The sequence below is a fragment of the Crinia signifera genome, chromosome 8 (genome assembly GCF_055691185.1).
Source record: "Crinia signifera chromosome 8, ASM5569118v1, whole genome shotgun sequence".
Classification (NCBI taxonomy): domain Eukaryota; kingdom Metazoa; phylum Chordata; class Amphibia; order Anura; family Myobatrachidae; genus Crinia; species Crinia signifera.
The window spans coordinates 77068090-77080422 of NC_139224.1; the positions used below are offsets into that span (position 1 = coordinate 77068090).

At 42.2% G+C, this 12333-nt stretch overlaps 1 long non-coding RNA gene across 2 annotated transcripts in view; it reads left to right on the forward strand.

Annotated features, from left to right (window-relative positions):
* Window positions 1–12333, forward strand: part of LOC146027025 (uncharacterized) — a 46098-nt gene that overhangs the window by 23314 nt on the left and 10451 nt on the right. Inside the window, exon 2 of one of the 2 annotated variants that reach the window (XR_014454633.1) lies at window positions 5515–5654. This is a non-coding gene — a long non-coding RNA (uncharacterized LOC146027025). Of the gene's footprint in view, window positions 1–5511; window positions 5655–12333 lie in introns of both variants that reach the window. The other variant, XR_014454634.1, reaches the window with a different exon arrangement.

A 12333-nucleotide genomic window follows, 5' to 3' on the forward strand; every position in this document is an offset into this window, starting at 1 on the left:
CTTAAGTGACAGCTGGAAAAATTGATGTAGCTGTTACTGTCGACACATTTTATGTATGTAAATGTGTTGATACATTTCTTAGTTTCCCAGTTTGTAGTGTCTAGGATTAGGTCCAGGAATTCAATATTAACAGAGTTAAACTTGGATGTAAATTTTAGATTGAGGTTATTTATATTTATTTTAGACATAAACTCCTCAAATGTACTAATATCTCCCTGCCACACTATAATGATATCGTCAATGAAGCGTTTATAACATCTAATATGATGACAATATTCTACATTAATTTCAGCGTTATTCTCTTCCCATCTGCCTAAGTACATATTTGCTAGGCAAGGGGCATACGGAGTCCCCATAGCAACTCCACAGAGTTGCAAAAAGAATTAATTTTGAAAAAGAAAATAGTTATTTTCTAGAACCAGGCGAATACTATCCAGAATGAAATGACGGAAGTGTTCATTTATAGTATCATCTTTAGTTAAAAAGTAGTTAACCGCCTCTAGTCCACCCTTGTGGGGAATAGAGGTATATAGTGCCTCTACATCGACTGTACACCAATTGTAATCATCTTGCCATTCAAAGTTCTGTGACCATTGTAGGACTTCTGTCGAGTCTTTAAGATGAGATTTTAAAGATGTTACATATATTTGCAGATATACAGTATGTCGACAAATTCTGATAAGTGGGAAGTAGCTGAGCCTATCCCCGATATTATCGGGCGGCCCGGGGGTTTCTCTAATCTTTTATGTAATTTAGGCAGATAATAAAAAATTGCCACAGTAGGATTTTCAATCACAATGTATTTAGATTCCTTGCTATTAATGCTTTGATTCTCTAGTCCAATTTGCACCAAACTTTTAATTTTATCAATGATACTGGTTGTGGGATCATTATTAAATTTTAAATAGGTCAATTCATCTCCTAACAATTGATGTGCCTCAGTTAGGTAGTCCTCTTTATTGAGGACCACTAGCCCTCCACCTTTATCTGCACATTTTAATATAATTTCATTATTTTCCTCTAGTTTTTTCAAGGCGTACCTCTCGTTTTTAGTGAGGTTGTCATGATTAATTTTATTATTAGTACACATTTTCTCAAAGTCTTACTGAATTAAATTTTGAAAGGTTTCCAAATTACTCCCACGAGATTTAATGGGGTAAAAACTGGACTTTGGTTTTAATGAGGTTCCTATACTTTGTCCGTTTTGTGTTTGTTTTATTGTTTTATTTTTTGCAAAATGACGTTTTAATGTAAGATTTCTTATAAATTTATTAGAATCAATGAATAATTCAAATGCATCAGGTTTCACATTAGGGCCCTTATTCAGATCTGATCGCAGTACAAATTTGTTCTCAAAATGGGCAAAACCATGTGCACTGCAGGTGGGGCAGATGTAACATGTATAGAGAGAGTTAAATTTCTGTAAGTTATTTTGTTTCTATGCAGGGTAAATACTGGCTGCATTATTTTTACACTACCATATAGATTTCTGTTTCAACAAACCCCACCTAAATTTAACTCTCTCTGCACACGTTAGATCTGCCCCACCCTCAGTGCACCTGGTTTTGCCCATTTTGAGAACAAACTTGTACTGCGATCAGATCTGAATAAGGGCCTAGGTGCAAAAGACAGTCCCTTAGATAACAGCTTAATTTCATTTTGTTTTAATTCATACTTGGATAAGTTAAAGATCCCATATTCCCTCAATGGTTTGGTCTTCTGACCTTGTACCCTTTCCTCCTCGGGCCCCTCGTCTAGTAGGTCTTGTTTTCTTTTCACACCTGGGCTCTCTTTTGTATATCTGTCTGTGGGTAATTTGTTTCTCCACTGGGGACGATCTAAAAAAGTTTTTTTCTGTCTGGGAGTGGATGGGTTTAGTGCGTCAAACCTGTTTCTAAGTGGAATGTCATTGCTATTATTCTGTTGATTTCTATAAGAAAATCTACGGTTTAGTGGTACCGTTTGCCAGTCATTACCTTGATGCTGTTGGTTGGGATAGTTATTTTTTAGGACGAGGCCAAGATCTAATGTTCCCATTTTTTATAATCCATTAGATCTCGTTTGAATTTTCTCACTTTTGTTTCTATCACATTATCTTCCATCTTTTTTATTCTTATATCGCTCTGTTTCTTTAAATCCTTAATATATATAGCAATCTTTGATGCCCGGCACTCAGACCCCCCCCCCCCCCCCCCCCCGTGGGGTAACTCGCTCAGTTGCCTTTTTGTGCTGGCTGTGTGGCCAGTAGTATGCAGTCCTTAGGAAAACAGCTGCACTCTGAAACTTCAGGTAGTGAAACAAGTAAAAAACTTTACTGATCTACAGTTTCGGGGACATCACCCCTGATGAAGGGGTGATGTCCCCGAAACTGTAGATCAGTAAAGTTTTTACTTGTTTCACTACCTGAAGTCTCAGAGTGCCGCTGTTAATCTAAGGAATATATATATATATATATATATATATATATATATATAGTAGATGGCGGCCTGGCACTCTCCCTGTAGTTTCACTGGACCCCGGTGCCCTTGACCACGTATTTGTAGAGGAACAATGCTCCTTTTTCCTCCTACTTCACCTTGAAAAAGGAGCGTTGTTGCTCCGAAAAGTTGGTGTGTTACACTTTTGAATATATCTCTTTGAAAAAATTCCTCGGAGTGCCGTGAGTTTCCGTACCTTATATATATATATATATATATATATATATAAACAACAGCTTGGAGGTGCGGCACTCCCCGCAAATTAACAGGACATGAAGCGGTTTAAAGGCAACGTTTCAATGTCTTTATTGCGACATTTTCATCAGGCTAACAGGAAAATGTCGCAATAAAGACATTGAAACGTTGCCTTTAAACCGCTTCATGTCCTGTTAATTTGCGGGGAGTGCCGCACCTCCAAGCTGTTGTTTATTCCATGATTCCAGTGGGGGCACCCAGCAAAGCAGAATCCTAGCGTCTGAGCCAGTGAGTGTGCCGGTCTGCTGCTCTTTCTATATATATATATATATATGTATAAACCTGTGGCTCAGCACTGTCTGGACCATAGCCAAATGTATGCTGGGGGACCATATACCCAAATATATTCGAGGTGGTGATAGCACCAAGGCTTTAAAACAGCGTGAAGTGCAATGGATTTATACCCTGGACACCGCAGCCCCTCGTGGCCTAAATGAAAATAATCTATTGAATTGCTTCCTGTGAACAGTAACCAGGCGCAAAGAGCAGAGCATGTGCTATATGTGGTAGAGCCCACATATAGCATATGTCACACAAACCTAGAGAAATAATAGTATTTTCAATTAACCTAATTACCAAATCCCCAATCCGAACAAATCCGAATCCGAATAAATCAAACTTAAATCGAATTTATCCGAATAAATCGAACACATATATCTTAACTTTTTTTTCTATTTAAAAACTATAACATTAACATTATGGGATGCATTTCGGCAGAGGTGGAACTACCATTGGTACAGCAGGTGCATTGCACCGGGGCCCATGAGGAAAAGGAGACCATTGCTGCCCGGACCAATAATGACTTCATGGGTTGGAGTAGAAGTTTCACCACTGCATTTTGGCACCATATTATTTCCAGAGAACAACATACTGTACTCTGTCAAACCAGCTCTATCAAACCAGCTCCAATGTTGTCATTATACCACAGGAGTCTAGCTAAGATTGTTAATTTTCACATGAAGCGATACAGTACAAACTGACAAAGTTACAATTGTAACAATTACACGCAGCCCCACAAAGGGGGACAAAAGTATCCATTAGAAGCTAAAACATTACAATTCTTTCTCATAGCAATAGCAGATTAGAATTGTTTTCCCAACTGAAAGAACAAAGAACATAATTCAAGGACATCATACAAAATATTAACCTTTTAGAGGCAACAGTAACCCAAAAGGAATATAACTGACAACATGGCCATACAGTGTTAATATTCTTTTAAATCACTTATTTCTATTATTTAATACGCTTATTCTATCCTTCTATATTTTATAATTAGGTATTATTACACTAATGGGAGATAATCCCTTAATAAGTATTGTTATGAGTAAATATAAGATATCTGCGCAAAAATTGTTTTAATGCAGCTCTAAATTTATGTATAGAACATATAACGTTTAAAACTGTAATAAAAGCGCTATTGCAAAAACACAGATAATTAAAATGTATCATGTAAACAGTCCTTTTGGGGTATATGTTGTTGATGGAGGGGTAACTACTGTAGGATAATTTTCAAAGGTTTTTAGGACCCTTCACAGCACTAGACTTCTTGGATTTAGAGCGAACTAGATGTTCAAATATAGTTCACCACAATGTCCAGATTTAAAGCAACAAGGTCCACTTTTCATAAAAAATATCCAAATTTTATTGCATTCAAAATATCGTGAAAAACGTAAAAACTCCAATAAAAAATAATAAAAATGACAAAAAATTCCACAAACAAATGTCACTATTCAGGTACACAGTCAAAGGGGGGGTTTGATGTAATAAACTAGACTTTTTGGGGTACTCCCTTTCTATGTAAAAAAACAGCTTTGGGGATAAGATGTTATTCCAGGGTACCCTATAAACGTTCAATGCATAGATTGGAAAAAAACTTTTAACAGGTCTGGATTATGAGGAATAATAAAAAGGCACTCTCACCCATCTGCTGGAATTACTGGTAGGGTCTTTATATCCTTTGCTCTGGGGGAATGCTCTTAAAACATGGGTTGTTGTACTGCCACTGCAGCTCTCCGTGTACCCCACTGCTCCGGTTTTTAACCCTTTCAGGAAAACAATTGTATGCCCAGTGGCCGCACTGCCACTACAGCCACTGGTGTCTCCTATGATCTTATTCCAGTAAAGCACCCAGCTTCAGAGTGTCTCTATGAAGATCTTATTAGGGAAGCGGTGAAGCAGGAACCAGAGACCGCTAATGCGTGTCTCCGGCGGGGGTGGGTAACTAGGATACTCTGATGTTTTTGCACTGTGTGCGGGGACCAACGGCGACTGGCGGAGACCGACAGGGAGCTCCGTTGGAAGGGGACGCTCGAGCGTCTCATGCACACATGTCCCCTTCTGACAGCTGGCGGGGGCTGGTGGTTGGCGATCTGACCACCAGGCGAGGTGGGCTCCATCTGTATGGAAATTCACTCAAACAGAAGAATTCAATTACACACAAGCTGTACATGTGCTATTACAATGGATTGATCTTGGTTCACACCTCCATAGGCTGCAAGTAGAAATCAATCTCTGACATCCTATGAAGCTTCCTTAAGCCTTTCCAACAGCAGTTGTATTGTAATAATTTGCCCCTACACGAGAATAGAAAAGAAAATTCAGGCAAAATACACACTGTCCCTAACATTTTTTTAAATATAGCAATTATCCATGTATAAGTTCTTATATGAGTGGTATTTTATGTATATATATTAATGAGGTGTATTTAAAAAAAACCTGATTTTCAACTATGCTTTTGTCAAAATAGATGAAATTAATATTTCTTTTTTTTTTATTACAGTAGCTATGGCAACTGTTGCAGATCTGAAATATTTTGGTGATCAACAGGAAAACTTCAAAATACTGAAGCCCTGGTGGGATGTTTTTACAGAATATCTTACTATTCTTATGATTATGGTATCAGTCTTGGGTATATCCTTACAGGTAAATACGTTTCTTTCAGTGATAAATGTAGACTGACAATTTTACTTCATAAAATATTGTGATCATAATGTATTTTTTTAACATCAATAACATCATCAGGGGTACCTGGGACAGCCCAAGTCTTCAGCCTGGGTAGGTAAGTTCTGGAGGGGGGACCCCTTCATTGGGGGGGGTCCCCACTTCCCCAGGACCCCTGCCCAGGCTGACCGGTCAGGGGGTAATGCTTTGGCCGTGGGACCTTATATAATAAGTGTCCCCTGGCTGTGGCATTACCCTGCTGGCTGGTTGAACCTGGTGCTGGATTAAAAAAATACAGGGAACCCCTACTTGTCTGGTTCCCTGATTGTGTAAAAATAGAAACAACTATTGGGTTCTGCTATGGAACTATAAGTCCCTGCAAGCCTAGTCCGCATACTGGAACTTGGAGAACCAGCATGCAGCCCATTAGTGGGCTTTCGGGGACTCTTAGCTCCACAGCAGAACCAATAGTTAAATAAATAGACACAAACACACCAGAAAAAATTATAAAAATATCAATCAGATCCGTGCTGGCGGCAGTGTAAAAAAAAAAAGAGAAAAATAAATAAATAATTTTAAAAACTGGCGTCTCCCCAATGGCTATAACCAGCCCCAGGCTCAAAGAGCCGCTCCTGGTTTTAAAAATTGAGTTATCATAGGGAAGGGAGAGGGGAGTGAACAGGTCACTCAGTAGCGCTGGTTCTTATCAGGGTAATCAGACCCTTTAATTAATTGGGTAGAGCTGCCGCCACACAGACAGGGGGAATGTGTGCCTCAATAATAAGTACTAGTGATTCAATAGTAAGGAAGATAAAGGGCAGTATTCAATGAGAAAAATTTGCCGTGTTTTATGGCGAGTTTGTGCTATTTTCGCATTGGAAGGAGCATTTTGCTCTCCAAAAGTGAACCACCCTATTCAATGTGATATTTTCACCGTATTTTTAAGTGATTTTCACTGTGTCTCTCCGTGTAGCAATTCTCCATCTTTTCATGGAGAACTGGAATGTGAACTTTTAAACTAATTTTGGTGTAAAAAAAATCAGGATTTTTTTTCTGTGAAGGGGCATGTTATTTTTATTCATGTGCTTATAGCACATGAATATATATTTCATTTAAAAAAAATATTTTAAAAAAAAAATTTTTTTTTTTTTTTACACAGAGCAGCCAGCAGGGGGCCGGAGCTCTCGAGCCGCTCATTAGATATTCATATATTCACTGCACCCGATCATTACATATGCACGTTCGGGTGCAGTGAATACTGGGTCCCCCGCTGGCTATAGGGGGGGGGGCAGCTTGTGCTGCCTGGGTCCCGGGGAGCCCTCCTCCCCTCCACATATGTTCTGGGGCAGCCAGGGAGACTTTAATCTCCCTGGCTTCCACCGTCCCCTGGCTCGTCCGCTGCAGGGGTTAAGACTCGCCGCAAGTGGTGGCGAGTCTTATGCTGGGTAAACACCAGGACGACTAGGGCCCGATCCCCTCAATCTAGATCCAATTCCGACCAATTGGATGTAGATTGTGTGGTGATTGGGCCCTTTTCTGTCCTGGTGTGAACCAATACCGATCCGATGCACGGTCCCGCGGGTCGGTCGGTCGTTATTGAGATCCTACCTGCTGCAGGTAGGATCTCAATGACGACCATACTGCCGTGTGCGGGTCGCCATCGGATCGGACCCGCTCACGGTGCACATCGTGAGTGGGTCGTGCCCCCCCGCGTCACCGTGAGCGGGTCGGACGAGACACTGACGACCCGCTCACGATGTGCATCGTGAGCGGGTCGCCCTGGTGTGTACCCTACATTAACCACATTGAATAGTGGGAGCAGGAGTGGCAGCGAGCCCTCCAGAACAGGGCGAGTGCATGGTGAGAGAAAAAATCTCTCGCCATGCACGGAGAATTTTTCTCATTGAATACTGCCCAAAGATAAATCTTTCTTTTAATAAAAAAACATATATCACAATAAAAATATGCATTTATGTATCAATTTACACTCAAAATTAGGCACACAAGACATACAACATATAACATAAAAGGCATGGGCTGGCTATGAGGCTTTTATGGCTGCATTATTGCTACTATGAGACAATATCAGGCTTTAAATGAGCAATATTTACCAGTCCCGTATAGATCTGTATATTTCTCTGTAGTGGAATATGGGTAACCCTGTCCATTATCTGAGCTCTGTGATGTTTGCTTTAGTGCTGTTCACCCCCTATGATAGGGAACAGGCTCCAGGTTTATTACTACTGTATGTTACTACGATATGTTACTATGATTTAAAAAATTGTACCCTATTACATTTGCTGTTTTTAATGAGAAAACATCTAGATTTTTTGGTCATCTCAAAACATGCGATTGTACCACAATATGCACACTATTACATGTGCGATTTGAGGTAAACATTTATTCAATATTTATTATGTTTATGCACTGCTGTGACTCGCAACACTTATGCCCCTTTCCCACTGCAGCTAAAAAAACGGTAAATTGCAGATTTTCAGCGCAATTTACCGTTTTAAGGCTGCAGTGGGAAAGCTAAATGGTATTTCAACCCGTCCTACACGTTAAAATAACGTTTAAGAGGCAGTGGGAATGCCTCTTAAACGTTATTTAGCCTCCAGGCAGTCCCAGTGCCTGATGAGAACTAGTAGTTCTCACTTTGTGCATGTGTAATGAGTGCACGTGCATAATAAAGAGCCGTTCATTACATATGCGCATATGTAATGAGCGGCTCATTATTATGCATGTGCACTCATTACATATGCGCAAAGTGAGAACTACTAGTTCTCATCAGGCACTGGGACTGCCTGTACCCTGCATGGACCCTGCATGGACCCCCGCTGCCTCCCCACTGCCCTGCATCCCCGTGCAGGTAAGTAAAAGGGGAGGGGAGGTGGGGGCACAGGGCAGGTACGGGGGGGGGTTAGGCACTCTTTACACTTGGGGGCGGAGGGATTAGGCACTCTTTACACTGGGGGGGTTTAGGCACTCTACATTTTACACGGTTCACTGCAATGGGAATGGTACTTAAATGGTATTTAAAACGGTAATCTGCTGCAGTGGGAATGCTAATACCGTTTTAAATACCATTTAAGATTACCAGTACTTTAAACTGGTCTGCAGTGGGAAAGCAGCATTAAAGTAACACATTGGCTACTAATGCACATTATTATTATTTTACAACACAATGCCTGAATAATGCTGCTTTCACACTGCAAAACCTGCTCTGACCCGGTTTTTTAAACGTTTCTTTAACCGGGTCAGAGCAAGTTTAACCCCTTTCACATTGCATGTTGTAAACGGTATATTACTGGTTAATTACCGTTTTTGTACCTTTCACATTGCACCCGTTGTGAAAGGTACAAAACGGTAATTAATCAGTAATATACCCCCCCTCCCCTGGTACCTGGCCTGTGCTCTCCCCCCTGCCCCTCCCCTGGTACTGGCGTGCGCCCCCCCCCCCCTCCCCTGGTACTTGCCAGTGCACACTGCCGGCATTAGAGCTACAACACCGGCAGTAGCAAGAGTGGGTTCAGGGGGTGACCCGGGGGGTGGCAGCCCCCCCCCCACCCCGTACTGCAGCACACAGCCAGCACCTACCTACCTCCCCTTCCCCGGGCAGCAGCCTTGATCACCCGCCTGCAGCAGCATCCCCATCACCGGCAGCAGCACACGGTGGAATCACAGCAGGAGCGCCGGGTCACCCAGAGCACCCGCTCTCGTGTGTCTGCCTCTGCAGCAGCAGGGTCTGCACACAGCCCACACAGCCCATTCAAGGGACCCGCTGCCTCCCCAGCATTACATGCCACGCTGCCTCCCCAGCAATGGACCGCGCTTGCCAGGGTGTGGGAGACGGAGACCCTGCGTTTCAGGGGGAAGGGGGGGGGGTGAAGACCCCGCTTGCCTGGTTCCAAGGGATGGGGGACCCTGCTTGCAAGGTTCGAGGAGGGGGCGGAGGGGGAGGGGAGGCGAGATCCCGCTGGCCAGGTACCAGGGGTGTCCAGTGTAGGGTCCAAAATACCGGTTCACTGCAGGAATAACGGGTCTTATGATTATAGTGGCACAATGGCACTTAATTAACATTATTTTTGACAGTTTAACTTAAATGTTATTAAAACAATGCCTGCACTGAACAGCATAGTGCCTCAGAGTAGTGCCACAGAGATGCATGCACCCACCCCCACAGTCTTTCACTGACACAGTTCTGTGTGCTACAGCCCAGTGCACTTCGCAGTATAACACATACGCCATGTCACGACCACCATCTCAGCTACCCTGGCTCCCTGTGCTGTCCCGGTCCTACAGACCTCTGATATGCTACCCTCTGTCTTGGTGCTCACCTCCGCTGCTGATACCCATGCTGTCTGTCTGCGTTCCGACACTTTGTCACCACCAGGTGACAGCTGTGGTGTGCAGTCTCCTGCTGTGCAGGCTCTGAGTGGCGTGAGGCATGGGCCGCCATGATGGTGTCCATGTTATGTTAGGTCAAATGGGAGGAGGACTATATGCTAATTACAGCAGATGTAAAATCGCTATATACTATAATTGAACATCACAAAGGCATAGACGCCCTTAAAAAAGTTTTAAGTACAAGTGATCTGGGTAATGACCTACAAGAATTCTTAATACATGGAGTACGCTTTATCTTAGAAAACAACTATTTCTCTTTTAACAGCGGTTTTTACTTGCAGAATGTGGGCACCGCGATGGGCACCAGGTTCGCCCCCAGTTATGCTAACATCTTCATGGGGCAATGGGAAGAGGAGAATATCTGGAACCATTGTCCCCTGGGGGCGAACCTGGTGCTATGGAAACGCTACATCGACGATGTCTTTTTTATTTGGAAGGGGGGAGAGGAGCTTTTAAATTCATTTTTTACATATCTCAATACTAATATGTGGAATATAGAATTCTCATATGAGAAAAGCCACGAGGAAGTCAATTTCCTCGATATCTCCATATACATCGAAAATAACGTAATACACACACGAAATTATAGTAAACCTACTGATTCGAATGCCTATATCCAGGCTACCAGTTGCCATCATCCAAATTGGCTTAGTTCAATACCAGAGGGCCAATTTAGACGCTTAAGAAGGAATTGCACTGAAAAAAGCGTCTATATTGATCAAGCAGTAGGGATGGGCAATAAGTTCAAATCTTCTGGATATATAGGAGACAAAATCGATGGTGTCAGCAGTAAAGTGGCTGAATTAGATAGGTTAACACTCCTTAAACCATCTGAAAGAGCAAAAGAGGATAATTCATCTGCATTCCAATGGGCTTTTATCACTACTTTTAATAGTCAATATAAGTCCCTGGAACGGACACTACAGAAACATTGGACCATATTACAGAAAGACCCAGTAATAGGAAAACTTATACCAGAACGGCCCAAATGTATTTACAAAAGAGCCCCCACTATCAGAACACAACTGGTAAAGAGTGCAGTTCCCCCCAGCAAATCCATGACAACCATAAAGTCTAAAGGGTTTTTTAGATGTGGACTGTGTCTGGGGTGTAGGGGGATACCAGGGAAAGGATCCAAAATTACAGAAATATCCATCAATGAAAAAACTGTAAAAATAGATAATTTTGTCACGTGTAACAGCAGCAGTGTGATTTATGCAATACAGTGCAAATGTAACTTATGGTATATAGGCAGAACATCAAGGCCCCTGAAGGTACGAATTGGGGAACACCTCAGGAACATAAGAAATGGTTTTAAAACCCATGCACTATCAGAGCACTTTAGGGTGCACCATAACTGCAACACAAGAGATATTTTAACCTTTTGTGGACTTAAACAAATTAAAGAAAATTGGCGACAAAAGGGGTTAGCCAAACAGCTAGCACGTGCTGAAATGCAGACGATTTATGACCTTAACACATTATTACCTGGAGGTTTAAACTCCGATTTTGAAATAAAATGGTTTCTTTAATTTTTTTAATAGGGGTATCAAAAAACTACTAAAAAACTTTCAATATACGTATTAAAAAATTGTTTTACTTATGGGGGATCACATTTATGTACCTCATGTTGATTTTATATGTCTTTTATATAGAGTAGTTTTATATATTGAGTCCAGATCTTTGTATTAATTCTGTGTTCACCCATGTATAGATCTATTCCGCAAGACTATCATATATGACACAGAACGCATTTGTGCCTAGCAACCGTGCACAACAAAGATGGAGGACGGCAGCGTACACAAAGGCTGCTGGTATATGAAGTCCAATCTTTCCATTCTATGAACTGCGCTCAACACGGAAGTAACAAAGCGGAAGTGACGTATCGGCACCAGACCTCGGCTGCGTCTGAGTCTGTGGTTGCCGCGGTTACCCTGGATGCCGTCATCAGGCGGCAGCAGGAAGCCCGCGCTCCCGCAAAGGACTATGGGACTTGTAGTCATCTGCTAATTAGAGTCCGGCGGGGCGCGGGAAGGATTAGGTATTTAAACAGACTGTATGCCCACTATAAGCACACCTTGAAAAAGTCCTCCGTTTAGAGGAAGAAACGCGTTGGTGTTACATGCATATGGACTGAAGGAAGTGACTGACACCCGGGGATTTGTGACAGGACCTGGAGCCCAGCAGATTTACTCCATAAGGACTGCACTATCAAAGCTGATTTGGGACTGTTCTGTGTATCAGTTCCCACTCC